This window comes from Adiantum capillus-veneris, chromosome 3 (genome assembly GCF_014529385.1).
Source record: "Adiantum capillus-veneris isolate H3 chromosome 3, ASM1452938v2, whole genome shotgun sequence".
Lineage (NCBI taxonomy): Eukaryota > Viridiplantae > Streptophyta > Polypodiopsida > Polypodiales > Pteridaceae > Adiantum > Adiantum capillus-veneris.
The window spans coordinates 134,103,570-134,119,116 of NC_140933.1; the positions used below are offsets into that span (position 1 = coordinate 134,103,570).

A 15,547-nucleotide genomic window follows, 5' to 3' on the forward strand; every position below is an offset into this window, starting at 1 on the left:
ATATCTTTTGAGATTGTGTCTATTCAAGATAAGGTGGTATGGAGATCTTGCTAGCTGGATGAGGGAAAGAATTGCATTGTATCAACAACGCACTGTTTTGCACACCATAGGGACTTTCCAAACCAAGAGCTGCCATGTCCAACCACCAGGAAGAACGCAACCAGTGTTTCTCTCTCCCTCTCTCTCTCTCTCTCTCTCTCTATATATATATATATATATATATATATATATATATATATATATATATATATATATATATATATATATATATATATATATCTATATATATAGAGATAGATAGATAGAGAGAGAGAGACACTGTGACAATCATTAAAACAATAAGCAATTTGTTTTGAGCTAATACAAAACATCTTTACAACAAAATGTCGAGCTTGGAGAATCTCCATAAAAAAATCTTTGCACTCCGAGAGATCAGAGCTGACTACATCTACTTTTTTCTCCGCCTTATCTTTTTCCGCTTTCTCTTCAACTTGCACATTCTCCCACTTAAATCTTGACTTCAACTCTCTTCGTTGGATAGATCTTTAAGGTCTCTTGGGATAGTTTCCTATGGCATTAAAATTCTCTTCTTCTCGGGCCGGGGGGGGGGGGGGGGGGGTCATAAAAAGAGGAAAATGCTATAACCTTTATATCACCCGAGTGTGCTAGATTGGTTATTCCATTTCCCTCTTGAATAATAGGTCATGATTTTATTGCTCGTTACCTTCATAGTAATTTCACTCTTTTGCAATATTGTGCCTAATGTGAGCAAAGAAGTGAGCGACGACGTAGGCACTGAGAGGGTGCCGATGATTATAAGCATGTGAACTGACTCTCTCTTAAAAAAAAAACTCTCTGAAGTAGTCTGTGCTGGCACGGACTTCTTGAGAGAGTTAATTCTATGAAAGAGGCTAAGGATGTGAGAGGTGAAAGAGAGAGGCACTTACTAAGTGTGTGTGTGTGTGTGTGTGTGTGTGTGTGTGTGTGTGTGTGAGAGAGAGAGAGAGAGAGAGAGAGAGAGAGAGAGAGCTCATAACTCGGATAACGCCAAGCCGCCATAGAAGCTAATTAGCTAGCCTATTGAGGGTCAAGTTTGCATGCACACCCTTCCGTGGAACTCGATGCCGAGTGGAGAAGTCAGGACCGTTGACATTGTGAAACTCTCCGTTGAGGAGGGTTGACAACATTCCAGGCAAGCCAGCCGTCTAGCTGGTGCACAAGGGCATTCCAGTGACATTGGACATGGGAGAGAATCCTAATGAGTTCTTTGTCGGTAGAATGAAATGATTTGAGCCCATATTGCACACGTTGTGAGCATTTTATATGCTGTTGAAGCAAAATGATTCTTCACCAGAATGCCGATTTAGTTTAAGCTTGAAAGTAATTATGGAAGACGAACCCGTGATCTCTCCCCCTCTCTCTCTCTCTCTCAAAAGAAAAAAAATCTCTCAAGGAGTCCACGCGGGCACGGACTCATACAGATAGTTTTAGAGAGAGAGAGAGAGAGAGAGAGAGAGAGAGAGAGAGAGAGAGAGAGAGAGAGAGAGAGAGAGAGAGAGAGAGAGAGAGAGAGATCAGAGAGTGATACGCAATTGCGCGCTCGTCAAGCTCAACCGTCACGTAGCTGCTGCCATGGCCGGCGAGGAAGCTCATCGCCCTCATGTATTGCAGAACAAGCTTGACAGTAGTCGCGGAAGACGAACCCGTGATCTCTCTCTCTCTCTCTCTCTCTCTCTCTCTCTCTCTCTCTTTGACATGAAAGACCCAATGTTGAAATAAGCCTAAATCAGCTGTCTACTTACAAAACCCTAGCCATTCTCTCTTAGCTAGTATCAAAAACAATCTTCCGCACAAAATAACATCTCATCAAGCCTTCAAAGCATATTTTCACTTTGGGAAATAGGTCTCTTTCTTCTTCTGCTTCAATGTATTTAAACCAGCTTGATGTTTGGTTAGCCGCCGCCGAATGGCACGGGGTGCAGGTCCAATGGCAACCACTTGTTCTTGTAGGTGGTGCGAAGAGCTGCCCTTTGATTTTGTGAAAGTACTGTCAACACTTGCACTACTGACAGCCTGACTACCTTGATTTTGAATAGCTTGTTGGGTGCTCCTCCAATCACCTTGGATACTCTCAACAGAGCAGGCTCTGCTTTTAGGTCCTTGAGTTGAGTCTGCAGCTCCCCCTTGCTCTTGGCTCGCAATTCATGCACCTTGATCTTGGCCATTTTAATGAGCAATGACCTTAGAGTAGCCTTCACGAGCAGCAGCCCATGAGCAAGAGGAAGCGACCTCATTTCTGCAGATACCGCGAGCTGCAAAGGTCTGCTGTCGACGAAGGCAAGATTTCGTAAGAGCTCTCTCTCTCTCTCTCTCTCTCTCTCTCTCTCTCTCTCTCTAAAAAAAAAAACTCTCTGAAGGAGTCCACGCCGGCGTGGACTCCTTCAGAGAGTTTTTTTTTTATAGAGAGAGAGAGAGAGAGAGAGAGAGAGAGAGAGAGAGAGAGAGAGAGAGAGAGAGAGAGAGAGAGAGAGAGAGATTTTGGATAGCTTGTTGGGTGCTCCTCCAGTCACCTTGGATACTCTCAACAGAGCAAGCTCTGCTTTTAGGTCCTTGAGCTGAGTCTGCAGCTCCCCCTTGCTCTTGGCTCGCAATTCATGCACCTTGATCTTGGCCATTTCTGCAGATACCGCGAGCTGCAAAGGTCTGCTGTCGACGAAGGCAAGATTTCGTAAGAGCTCTCTCTCTCTCTCTCTCTCTATAAAAAAAAAACTCTCTGAAGGAGTCCACGCCGGCGTGGACTCCTACAGAGAGTTTTTTTTTTTTTTTTTTTTCGAGAGAGAGAGAGAGAGAGAGAGAGATGTAGCCGTGCGCTCGTCAAGCTTAACCATCATGCAGCTGTAGCCATGGCCGGCGACAAAACTCATGGCCCTTGTGTATTGCAAAACAAGTTGTACTTTGATTGATGCTCTCGACTGCTTGGCTAAACGCCGCAAGGCTACTTCCAAATAATTAGGCTCCCTCAACAAGGAGCTTGCCTTCCTGCCAGCATTTGTCAATTTCAGCTTAAGTGCAGTAGAGCGGTGTCGTCGTCGTTCTTGATGGCCAGGAATGTGTGGGCATGCAGTCTTCACATTGATGACTTCTCTTGAGAGATGCAACAATAATAATAGAGCTGTTAAATATTGCATATTGACACTCTTTCTATACGGTTTTGTTAGAACTCGCCTATCAGTAATGTAATCACTTTTCCTTTTTAAGCTCTATTCTTATATGTGTGTGTGTGAGAGAGAGAGAGAGAGAGAGAGAGAGAGAGAGAGAGAGAGAGAGAGAGAGAGAGAGAGAGAGAGAGAGAGAGAGAGAGAGAGAGAGAGAGAGAGAGAGAGAGAGAGAGAGAGAGAGAGAGAGAGAGGACTTCATCTTCATTCTTGTCAAATCCCTCCTTCCATGTGCCTTCACAATCATGTAGGCCCTATCTTCACCCTTCATGTCAGCATTATCTGCATGATCTTCATCACCTCCCGGGCTCGTGCCCATGAAGCCCTCGTTGATAAGGGTCTCCTCTCCGCAAATCGCCTTGAAAACTCAAAAAGAGGACTGAAAAAATTCTCAGAAAGAGTCCACTCTGACACGGACTCCTTTATCTGGTTGTTGATGAAAATGACTATAGTTGACCTTCTTGCCTTAGCTAGTGTAACTCCAACAGGCTTCTAGCCTTTTCTTGCCCAACCTTGTCGCTATATGACACGTGAAGGCATTAATGGTGGAGGTTTAATTTGTCGTTGATCGAACTTGGTCTTGCAAAAATACTAGCGCTTCCCCTACCAGATGCCCTTCGATCCCTGGAAGTCATACCTCGAGGCACTCTATCTTAACCACCTAGGCTAGCACGTGACCCTGAGCATGATGCGAGGTCATACGTATAAAAGTCTTGGCCCCTTATTGTGGCGATCCAACATCCTGGATCCCGCTTGTCTTGCAGATTGAGGCGCATTTGTTGATCCCTTTACTCTGCCCCCATATCACTTATAGACGTGGCTTGCCAACCAAATCCAATGAATGGAGACACTCATATTTGCCTTTCCTAGCCAACAATGTTCTTTCAAAGCTGTATGTTGTAGCAGTCAACCACCTAGTCACCGCTTGGAGGGGGGTACCCTGTGGGGTGCTCAGACAAGTGCGTAGTAGGATTTCACTTTGTTCAAATTTTACAAAATAGAGTAAAACTTAATAGGGGTGGGACAAATCTACAAGGTAGTGGAGAGGCTCCAGCATGAGGACAACAGACATGTTAAAGGAAGCTAAGGAGTGGATCCTAGTTGTTGCATATAAGGGGATCACAATCTTGTAAGAGTCGCACGTGAAGGGAGGGAAAGATGTTGAAGCCCTGTGGGCATGGCTGATTATCCTACGGTCGAGAAGGTAGAGATGTTGACGATGGTGAATGTGTCGATCGAATTATCGTGGATTTTACTGCATCCAGCTCATTGAACCTTTTGATCGCACGCATTGTATGTGCGCTTGTGTCGCTACTGTTGGAGGGCCTCTTCGTTCACTTTTGTAGTAGATCAAAACCTTCCTGTAGCATTCACAAAAAATGTGGCACTCTTCTATTTCTTCAAGCCGGGCCATTGATAACTAAGTGAATTGGTAGATGGACTGATGTGGCACTCACCTTCACACACACACACACACACATATACTTGCCCAAGCATCTACCATGGCTTGATTATCTATGACCAGGGCCGTGCTTTGGAGGAGGTGTTTAGGGACAATGATAGATAGATAATATGTAGTTTGATGCTAAATGCTTCCTATTATGATTTAAGTTCATAAGTATCTTGTTGGGTTTTGCTCGTTTTTATGATTGCTCGGAAAGGTTTGCTCGGAGTTTGAAATTCCCCCTTTTAATAACCTCCCAAAACAAAGTAAGGGTCAACCACACTGGGCCTACCACTTGCTTTGTCTCCCTGATTAAGCTTACCCTAAGCACACTAGGATTACCATAATCCAAGCAGCCAACACCTATAAATTGGCACTGAGAGGTCACTATCGGGGGGGGCAATTCATGAGGAACCAAGCATTTGGTAGAGTGTAGTAGGAAGGATTGACACTATCACCATCACGGGGAGGGGGCTTGTGTGTTGGGTTTGCCTTGGGAATTGCACCATGCGAAGGGAACTACATCCATCTCTCGACTCCAATGGTCGATGCACACACGTATGCACGCTCTTGGTGGTAAGTATTCACAATCATTGAGCCGCCTTAGAGAACGCACCAAGTAGGTTGCACCACCTCCTCCCCCTACCTCTCTACCACCACGGCATGCCACCTTGTAAATATTGCAGAAATAATTCACCCTCACACCCCCGAGGGTTTTCATCATTTGCATATATTCTCTCTCTCTCTCTCTCTCTCTCACTCTCTCTCTCGGTGTGTAGGCTTGCGGTGTTCATATCATCGTGGTTTTGCGTCCTAGCCGCTCAAAGCTAGGTGGTGCCCCCTGTGCACTTTACCGTGGCAGGCTCGAGGCACTCCATTCGGCCGCCGGTGTTTTAGAGGCCGTCGAGGTTCGAGGTCCGGTTTGCGTCCGTCAGTACCATCAAAATCCTTGAATGTGAAAGCTTATCTTCTAATTTTGTTTTATTTTGGAGCATCTACAGTTTCGGCGCGTGGAGTGTACAATAGCTTATCTTCTAGTTCTTGCCTTCGCATGCGCTCATATGCAAGTGATTGCTCCAAATTTGTGATCTGTTTAGCAATAGTGGGTGGTTGTGGAATATGAGCCATGATGACATGCTTTTTTGTTCCTTTAACTATTTAATGTTCTGCACATGATCATATCCATGCATAAATAACCACTCAAAAAAAGAATATAAATAAATAAATAAATATACACACAAAATTAGAATAAATAAATAAAAAAGAATTATTTTACCACTTGTCAATTGTAAATATATAACTATCTATCAATTTCCATTACATACCTCTCCATTAGGAAGCAGCTGTCCTCAATTGCTAAGTTAAGAATTTGCAAACTTGTCCAAAAAAAAGTCATTTTTTTTCAAAACTTTCCATATCTTCTCCACACTTTTCATCACTCATAGCCCAATTGATTCTCTATTGAGCAAATGAGGACATTTGTTATTCCTGGTGGGAGGGATGTTACAAGTTTGGACACCCTCATGTTGTATGTGGTTAGCATTACAATTGTGATAGCTAGCATGTAATGGTTAATTACGGTAGTGCATTTTTATTTTTATTGGAATTGTGGGAATTAAGGAGAAGGCACCAAATAATCTCTCTTGGCCATATTTTTATTTGCACAATGTTTTATATATTTTCCAATAAATTTTCATTGTATATATCTAGTGAGAACTCACCCTATAAAAGGTCATGCAGGAAGTGATAGCACCTAGGGTAAGGGGACCAGTAAAAAACCGCCCCCAAAGAGAGGACAATGACACCCCCAATAATAAAAAAAAGTTGGATTCACTGTGCAATTTAAAAGGATTCTCAACATTCACTTTATTTGAAATGAAATCTTTTCATTGGGCAATGTGTGACTTTAAGCCTTGTTGGCACCCATGTCTTTTTTTTTGGGTTGGTGTGTCTTCTTTTTCACACCCATTTTTGTTGCACGTGAGTGCACAAATGGAATTGTAATTTTCGGCTCCGATCGTCAAAAAAGTTGAGATCAAATTTTTTGAAAAGCTCTCGCGACAAGGCAAATCAAGTGAGCTACTGATTGGTTATAATTAAACTCGGAGACCGGAGATCTAGGCTCCCTCTCTTAGGTGGCCTTACATTGGTCCCTTTACCCTAAAATAAGTTTCATAATAAAATTAAATACTCAACTTCACAAAGAGGTTCCGTGGAGTTTGGGGGCTATAATTTTAGGCAATTCTTGTGCAATATTATGCCCTCTCACTCTTATGCTAAGTGTATGTACGGAAATCATGTCTACATCTCCTCTCTTACATACTTTCACTAATTAGTCTATTCTACGTGTGTGTGTGTGCATGGTGTCTTTGTTTAGATTGTATGTACTTGGGTTTGGGAAAGATGGTGACATGTTGATGGTTATGTGTGTTTGAAAAAAGATTGAAAGGTTTTAGATTTCGTTCTCCCGAAATTAGCAACATTGAGTGATGATTTGGATTCTAGATCAAACTATCTCATGCAAAAATCATATTGTGAGTATAGTGGCACTTAAATATATCAACTTGATCTGGCAACCAAACATGCCACATTTGTAATGGAAATGGCCTATGAACTTAGAGAATAGCGGAATTAAGAGAATAAGAGTGAGCAACTTTGAGAGCATAGAGGGTGAACTTAATTGGTAGTAGCAACTTAATCATAGCACTTAATTAACTAGGCATGAGCAATAATTTTTCAAGAGAGAGAGTTTAGAGAATATGACAACAGTTGAGGACCGGATTTATGTGGAGCCAGTCCCCCCTCCAAAAGGCATTTGTATTATAGATTCTCTCATTAAGAGAGACTTGGTACAATACAATCTTTGTGGGTGTTACTTGAGACCTCTTTGGCGGTATGAAGATGGAAGCTTCATACACCAAGCTTTTGCTTAATAGCAACAATCAATCTTAGCTTGAAAACAATCAAGAACATGTGAGCATTATCTGTAACATTTAATGGTCTAGTAACTTGTGTGTAGCGGAAAATAGCATAACAATAGTGAGCATTTCATTAGAATAGCTTCCCATTGAGAATAACAAGAGTGCTTGGGTGGAGAGAGCAACAAAAAGCATAACACCTAATTAGATAGCATGAACAATACTTCAAAAGAGAGAGAAATTAAGCAATTGAGAACAATTGAGGACCGGATTTGCATGGAGCGAGTCCCCCCTCCAAAAGGCTTTGTATTATGGTTTCTCCCATCAAGAGAGACATTTTACAGTATAATTCTTTGTGTTCCTTCAATACTAGCTAGTGCAGTGAAGATGGAAACTTCATGCAATAAGCAAAACACTTACCAAACACAACATCAATTCCCTCACGGTCTCAGACCCAAGACCTCACACACCTTCAAAGATGGTGAGAGCTAGCGAGGTATGAGAGTAGATTGAGAGGAAGAAGGAGTATTCTTACGAGAAATATGTACGTCTCCTCACATAATCACTCATATTAGCATAGCTTAGCTTAGTAATTAGCATGGTATAGGAGATGAGCATGCATTGAAGCTTGGCTCTTGGTTGGATTTGCATCACAAAGCCAAGAGTTGTTGGTGTAGGCATCCCTTCTCACAAGCTTGGAGTAGGTGGTAAGCTTTCCATTAAAGCTTGAGAAGGAGAGAGAGTCTTCTTTGCTTCACACATGAGATTGTGTGTGTGTGTGTGTGTGTGTGTGTGTGTGTGTGTGTGTGATAATGCCATGAAAAAATCAGCCCCCTCTCTCTCTCTCTCTTGGTCGACCCCCCCTTGCTAATTACTCATGCTACAACCCTATTGGACCTCCCTAGCCTCAGCCAATGGAAATTAAGCAGCATAAGTGATAGCCTTCTTACATGTGTCCCCCTTTCCCCTTTTGTGAGAGCTTTAGGTAATTAATAAATGCAACTAAACTCTCATTGGACCCCTTTGCCTCTTGGCCAATAGGAATCAGGCAAGCCATTGGGCTGTTGAATGCTCATTGGTCCCCTTGGGAGACTGTCCAATAGTCTTCTAGAGAGCTTAATTCTTATTGGTTATTTTATTAAGTGTTTTTAAATTAATTAAACTAGCTTTACTCTAGCCTAATTCTCATTGGTCCACCTCCATGGCCATCCAATAAAATTTGAGTACACCTTGTGGGCATCTGGCCTAGGGAGCTGACACATGTCCCTCTTTCCCCTTGTGTACAAATAAAGCTTGTCAGTGTGTGTGGGTGTTTCTCTCTCATCTCCTACTTGGGCTCGCCCCCTCCTATGTAGGGCTTGACAAAGACTTTTTGGGACACACATAAAGCATCCAATTCCCCTAATGTTTGACCTTTGGACACAACCTTTGAATTTTGGAACCTTAGCATTTTGAAAGTCTTAATGGGCTGAACCTTAGGGTCTTTTGAGTCCATTGTTGCACATAGATCTTTTTCAGATGGCCCCCCCTTTGGATTCCTATTTTCCGTCCTTTGGATCCCTAATGTGGCCGGTCTGCTAGCTTAACCAATATTCTAGCTTTTTCTCCCTTGGTTCTTCCCGATAATAAATGATCAGTTTAACATGAGAAAATCATTTAGGAGAATTAGATATTGATTATTATGACATTATCAATCCTTGTTTTCCCTAAATCATTTGGGTGCATGAAGATGTGAACTTTTATGCATCAACTTGTGTTTAAAGCAACAATTAATCTACCTTGCAATACAATTATCTACTGGCATGAAGTAATTAATCCCCTTGCAATAAACCATTAGCCTTCTTGAAATAAGCATAACATAAAATTATGGTAAAGCATTGACTATCCCAAGCCTCAGTCCCAAGACCTCAAACACCTTCAAAGGTGGAGAGAGCTGTAAGACCAGCGGGTAGACAGACATGCGAATAACCTCCCAACCATCCTATATATAGGCCCCTGGCCCTCTTCCATATATATACCCCTTTACTGCATGTGTGTCCTGCACATTTCCCAGGCCGTGCCCGTCTAGTCCTACCCTTGGCATGACATTACTCCCCCCTTGGAGAAGCGTTTTCGTCCTCGAAAACACAAGTGGTGGTATCTTCATAAGAACACTAATGTTTTCCACCGTGGCATCTCTCATGGATCCAATGGTTTGTTGAATTGGAACCCGGTTCATTGGGAGGTTCAATGAAATCAAGAGTAACATCTTGATTTTCTACATTATTGTCCCCGTGCAACCGTCTTGGTTAACTGACTCATAATCAAAAGAGCGTGAAGGCTCCATTTAGAACTCACTTGAGAATGCTAAATGAGTTATCACAACTAAGAGGTGTTTAAATGCATACCCAGGTTTCAGACTTTCTGAAGGTACTGGAATGTGCAATATAACCTGGGCTCATTTTTCCATGAAAGTACTATGCTGACATACTCATCAGCAGCAACCAAGTCCTTTACTTGCGGTGGTTTCTTGTCAATAGTCAACCTCATCCAAATTGATGATTAAGGTTGATAACTTGAGAATAACAGGCAGAGACTAGAACTAGCCGTAACATGCCTTTCATCATATGAAGCAAACTCCAAACCCGAAAGGTAACCGATCTAGTTGTTTCACTTCTTGCTAACGTATGCACTTAACATATCTTTTAGCATGCTTTACTAACGTATGCACTTTGCATATCCTTTAGTACTAAATAGAATACTTGTAAGCTTCCCGCGTAGGATGAATAGCATCAGTAAGAGTGAGGTGCTTTCCCCCAACCACTTACAGACAGTCGCCCACGACTGACGAAAAACTATGATGCAATTATTGAGTATCCAGCCATATACTCGATATGGAATGGAGACAACCAACTAGGTTGAAAGCAGATTGGAGTTGCAAGCAACCAATCACGGACACCCATACTCAGCCATCATCTTGTATGGCAGGGTGTAAACTCATACTAAATCTGCAAGAGAGATTGCACTGGCAGTGCAAAAAATTGCAGAAACAATAATGTCCATGAATTTGCATGCCGCTCCGAATAAATTTGTGTTAAACACTAGGACCCTTAACACCTAGTGTGCATGCATTTAACACAAATATATCCGAACCGCAATTCCATGACGAGACTTTCCACGGTACGTACGTGAAAGTCGTGCAAAAAATTTGGACCATAATAGAATGTGACAACCCGATCACACCTAGGTACCAACCATGAGACATTCTCATGAATATAGCATATTTTGCAACAAAAGTTGGACCATAACAGAATGTGACAACCCAGTCACACCTAGGTGCCAACCATGAGACATTCTCATGTACATAGCATACTTAGCTATATGTAGAAACGATATAGCACTTGTTGGTGTCACAACACTTGTAATCGTAACAAGTTTGTACTTAGTACCCGACAATTTCTGGCCACTGAAATTGCTCCTGATACTGTGTGCTTAAAATGGTCGAACCAATGGATGCGACCAGCACCTAGGGACTTCGTCGCGACACATTGGTAAAAAGTTGGCACCAGTGTCAGTCCAAGCGACTCATATTCTCCACATGTGGAATATGTCTCAAAGAAGGATATCAAGAAAAGCAACATCCATCAAGTACGAGCTGGTACTTGTGTGTGGAGGTAACTTCAAACACTCCGCGACAAGAGTGAGAGGGACCCTCATTATCATGCTCCACACTGGCTAAACTGAACTCCTTGAGTTCATAGACCATGTTGTATCCCATGTGACAACATGTGCCAAATTGAACCCTACAGCTAGGTTTGTAACAGCATAAGGTATAGTGGACGCTACGGTCCAAAATAATTTGTTCCAACATGTCCTTGGCATGTCTTTGAAACATTCAAGCGTATTTATGCGACTTGCACTGGAAACCGTGGGTGTTGCCTGCGCAATCCAACCCCTTTGGTTAATAGCTACGTAGTCAAACCCCTTGGTAAGACCCTTTGTAGAAACTGCTCAACTAGCAGGCAACGGCAAGCAACATAGTTAACCGTGTACATAATGATTGGAATCAACTCAAAAAGTTGAATTCGTCTGCTACCGTGTGGTAGATTGCAGAATTCTTTCCTTGAAAGTTAAACTGAGAGAGATCAAACTGTGATCCTCAATGCCTATGGGGTGATTTAGCAGTCACCCTCCGGGCCGTGCCCCAAACAATAATGTCCATAGACACTCCGTAGTGCTATAGAGAGAGCAAGAAATCCACACAAGTGAACTGCCTAGCTCTTGTGGATAGCCATGCGGTCTCAACTGATTGCTACATCTATACTTCCTGGTAGAGATCAGCTGCTGTGAGTTGAAGATTTATCAAAAACTCAACTTGAGTGTCCCACTGAAAACATGTAGTGCAAAATTGACACTGTAAACATCCTGAATGACAAGACTCTTGCTTGTCCATTAACGTCGATGTATACTTCCCTGGGTAGATCTGTTCACTCTTGAAAACAATCACCCAAAGAATGCCAATAGTTGGGTCTTACCCTTGGCCTGACAATGGCTCTTATCCCGTGTGGCTCATAGCCCTTGTGCAAATTAGTGTTCAATGGACGAACCGATGAAGACTAATTTGAGTAGCATCTTAGCCACGGCCTAGCGGAAAGTTAGAGCACCTTGGCTCAGGCTGACTCACGAGCAAAACACGTATCAAAAGTTTCTTAGAAGATTTTCATTATTTCCTTAAATAGAGAGAACGAAAGAGAAGAAGAGCATGCTGGGCTGCGGAACTTTCCTTGAACGACTATGATGTGTATAGTTGATTGCCATGCTCGTGTGCATCTTATGCCTAACGTGCAGCGTATCCTAGAAGCATGCAACAAGTTTCTGCTATGACTCTCTCATTGAGAGAGGTAACAGAAAAACACAACCACATCTTGATCTACCTGCCTTGCAGGGTCGTGGTTGTATGAAAATGACGTAGCATTGGCACTTTGCCTGTGAAATAAGTCCTAGATTTAGGTTCCTTTTAGTGCTGTTGGGTGTTGATAGCAACCAACCATCAGGTTCAACAATCCATCATTGAGTCTGTCCTTGACAGAGTTGCGAGTGTGATAGCGGAAGCATAATGCATAAAGTGGTGGAAGCCATGCCAGCTGCTTAGCATGCCTTGCATGCAAAAACGTAAACCCTTGGCTACTATAACGGTCTCAAGTGTGAGAACCAAAATCATAAGTGCCTTGCACAGAATAAACTGGTACAGATTCTGCAAGCTGACATTCCCTATTTTGCCAGTTCCCCAAACTTGTGTGCCAAAGCCCTTGATTCCAAATCAATGGCAGTATCTCGGCACAAGGGAGAAGCCGTGCCAAAGCACTTTGCTTCGCACAATGACAGTAATTGCCAAGTAAAGTGTAAACATGGAAAAAAAAACAAGAAAAACGTAAACTTGGCTAACCTGGTAGTTGTTGTTGCAACCAGTTGTCATGAAATTTTGTAGGAGAAAACTTGCTCACAGATGGCTCATAGCCATATGTGGCTGTCGGATAGATGGCTCATAGCCATATCTGATGTCTCATAGATGGTTGATAGCCATATTTGTTGTGCAAGTGGGAGTTGGCGTGTACACAACTACGCTCTCTTGCGTCATATATGCCCGTTGGGCATGAAATGAAATAACTTGCAAGCATATTGCCAAATCCTTCCCAATTTTGTATGCTCCGAGCATAGACCAAACGTGGGGAAGCTCAATGCAAGATGCAGAAATTGAAGCCTTGCTTCATATAACTATGTCTGGCCTCGTTGCCAACAAATGATATTGACAACATATGCCATAACAAAGAGAATCAACCTTGTCGATCATGTACAAAAAATTGACCTTGTAAGGCAATTTCAACTGAAAGTGGTTAGCTCTGGGCTAGCATCTTTGTCGTCTTCTGAAAGCAGTGACAAGAGGTCGGCCATGCCGAGCTCTGTGCACCCTTCATGAAGCCGAGCCACAGGGTGTGCCGATCTCCTTGAGATTCCACGGGCATCAAAAGTGAACTGCTGATGATCCGTGCAGTAGATCAGGGCTGCAAGTACTCAAGCCATGCTGGCATGTGAAACATGGATTCGATGCCAACAAAATGGTAATGCTTAAACCAACTGTCACAAGCCGTGCTTGTGCTAGGAGTGTCTAAATTGCACTCATATATGTTGCAGGCAAGTATATGAGGCTTGTCATGCTTGTTCTAACCACAGAAGCACCTTGTGCTTGGCATGTGTGGAAAAATAGTTGTTACCAGCCTTGCTTGTGGATGCGAGGCCAAAACACTTACTCGTCTAGTGCATACAAAAATTACACAGCATGTCTGAAAAACTTTGGCAAACAAAAACCAAATCTATGCATACCTTCCCTTTGAAGGTCAAAGCGCTACATCAATCATCGTCTCACTTGCTTGGTTGGTTGGTTGCATGCAACCATAATCACCTAACCTCGCTTTTGTGTTGACAGGTAGCCCTTTCGATTGCCATGGCGACAAGCCCCAGGAGTCTGTTGCCTCGATTGTAAAGAATGCCCTTCGTATAAACGGTGTGTGCTTTCCTGAGCAAAATGCCGAGGGTGGAATGCCGGGTCGAATACAATTGTTTGTAGATATATGCAAAAAATTTTGTGTGAAAAATGGCCCATACAACCTTGCCGATGCCGTGTCTTAGTCGCAGCCCTAGCCGATTTCGAGAAGGAGACAGTGTCCTGGCTTTGGTTGGTGTGGCGGAGCCCTTGGGGTGGCCTGTGGGCACCCTAGGGCGCCCACCAATGTAAAAAGAAAGTAAAAAGAAGACGTTTTTGGGTGATGGCAGCAGCTGCCGCGTGCGTAGGCCAAAAACCTTTCATGGGGACGCGCTACAGGCGCTTGCTGGCCAAGAGACTATGTAAACATCGCTTCCTTGGCCCAAGGCGATTCTCTAGAGACCATGCATGGTCGATTTGATTCAGGTCGTCGACACACCCTCGTCCATGCTAGGGTTGTTGCCCACGGTTCTCTGTGCCGAGAAATCTCGCCATGCCAGGTTGAAGATGAGAGAGAGATAAAAGCCAAAGAGCCATGCCTTCCTTTGCTTTCCCTCTCTGCCATGGCCTTCTTGTAGCACGACCTTGCCATGCATCCATGAAAGGAATCTGCCATGCTGATCCTTCTTCACCGAAACGAGGGCGAGCTTCCATGAACCGCAAAGAGAGAGAGAGAGAGAGAGAGAGAGAGAGAGAGAGAGAGAGAGAGAGAGAGAGAGAGAGAGAGAGAGAGAGAGAGAGAGAGAGAGAGAGAGAGAGATAGAACGAAGATCCATGGCCTCCATGCCTCTTTCTTCCTCCCCCTTCTCCCCTGAGCTCTGATACCAGTGTAAGACCAGCGGGTAGACAGACATGCGAATAACCTCCCAACCATCCTATATATAGGCCCCTGGCCCTCTTCCATATATAGACCCCTTTACTGCATGTGTGTCCGGCACATTGCCCGGGCCATGCCCGCCTAGTCCTACCCTTGGCATGACAAGAGCTAGGAGGGAATGAGGGTAGGGAAGAGGAAGAAGAAGTATTGCATAGGAGAAAGAAATAGTTCCTCACTTATCATCACTCTTTTTGCTTAGCATACATAAAAGAATAGTAATGAATATGGATAAGATGGCAAGCTTAAGCATTGAAGCATAGCTCTTGGTTGGCTTTGCATTCCATAGCCAAGAGTGTTTGTGTAGGCTTCTCAAGGAGCTTGGAGAGGGAGATGGAGCTCTTGCACCTTGCATAGCACACCATGAGAGTGTGTGTGGGTGATTATACCCCCTAAGAAACCCCCTAGCTTTCTTGGGTAGACCCCCCCTTGTAGCTTATGCTTGAAGCTCATTGGACCCCTCTAGGCCTAGCCAATCACAAGCAGGAGGCATTACAAGCAGCAAGGGTAGCCTTGGGACAAGTTTCCCCCTTTCCCCTTTGAGAGAGAGGACTTGATAAATTCAAAATCAATTAA

The 15,547-nt window shown here is 43.4% G+C and overlaps 2 pseudogenes; both read right to left on the minus strand.

Annotated features, from left to right (window-relative positions):
* Window positions 1-1,866: 1,866 nt before the first annotated feature.
* On the minus strand, window positions 1,867-2,225 carry LOC147461751 (large ribosomal subunit protein uL29 pseudogene; annotated as a pseudogene).
* An 11,791-nt stretch (window positions 2,226-14,016) lies between these two features.
* On the minus strand, window positions 14,017-14,713 carry LOC147461752 (uncharacterized; annotated as a pseudogene).
* Between the last annotated feature and the right edge of the window lie 834 nt (window positions 14,714-15,547).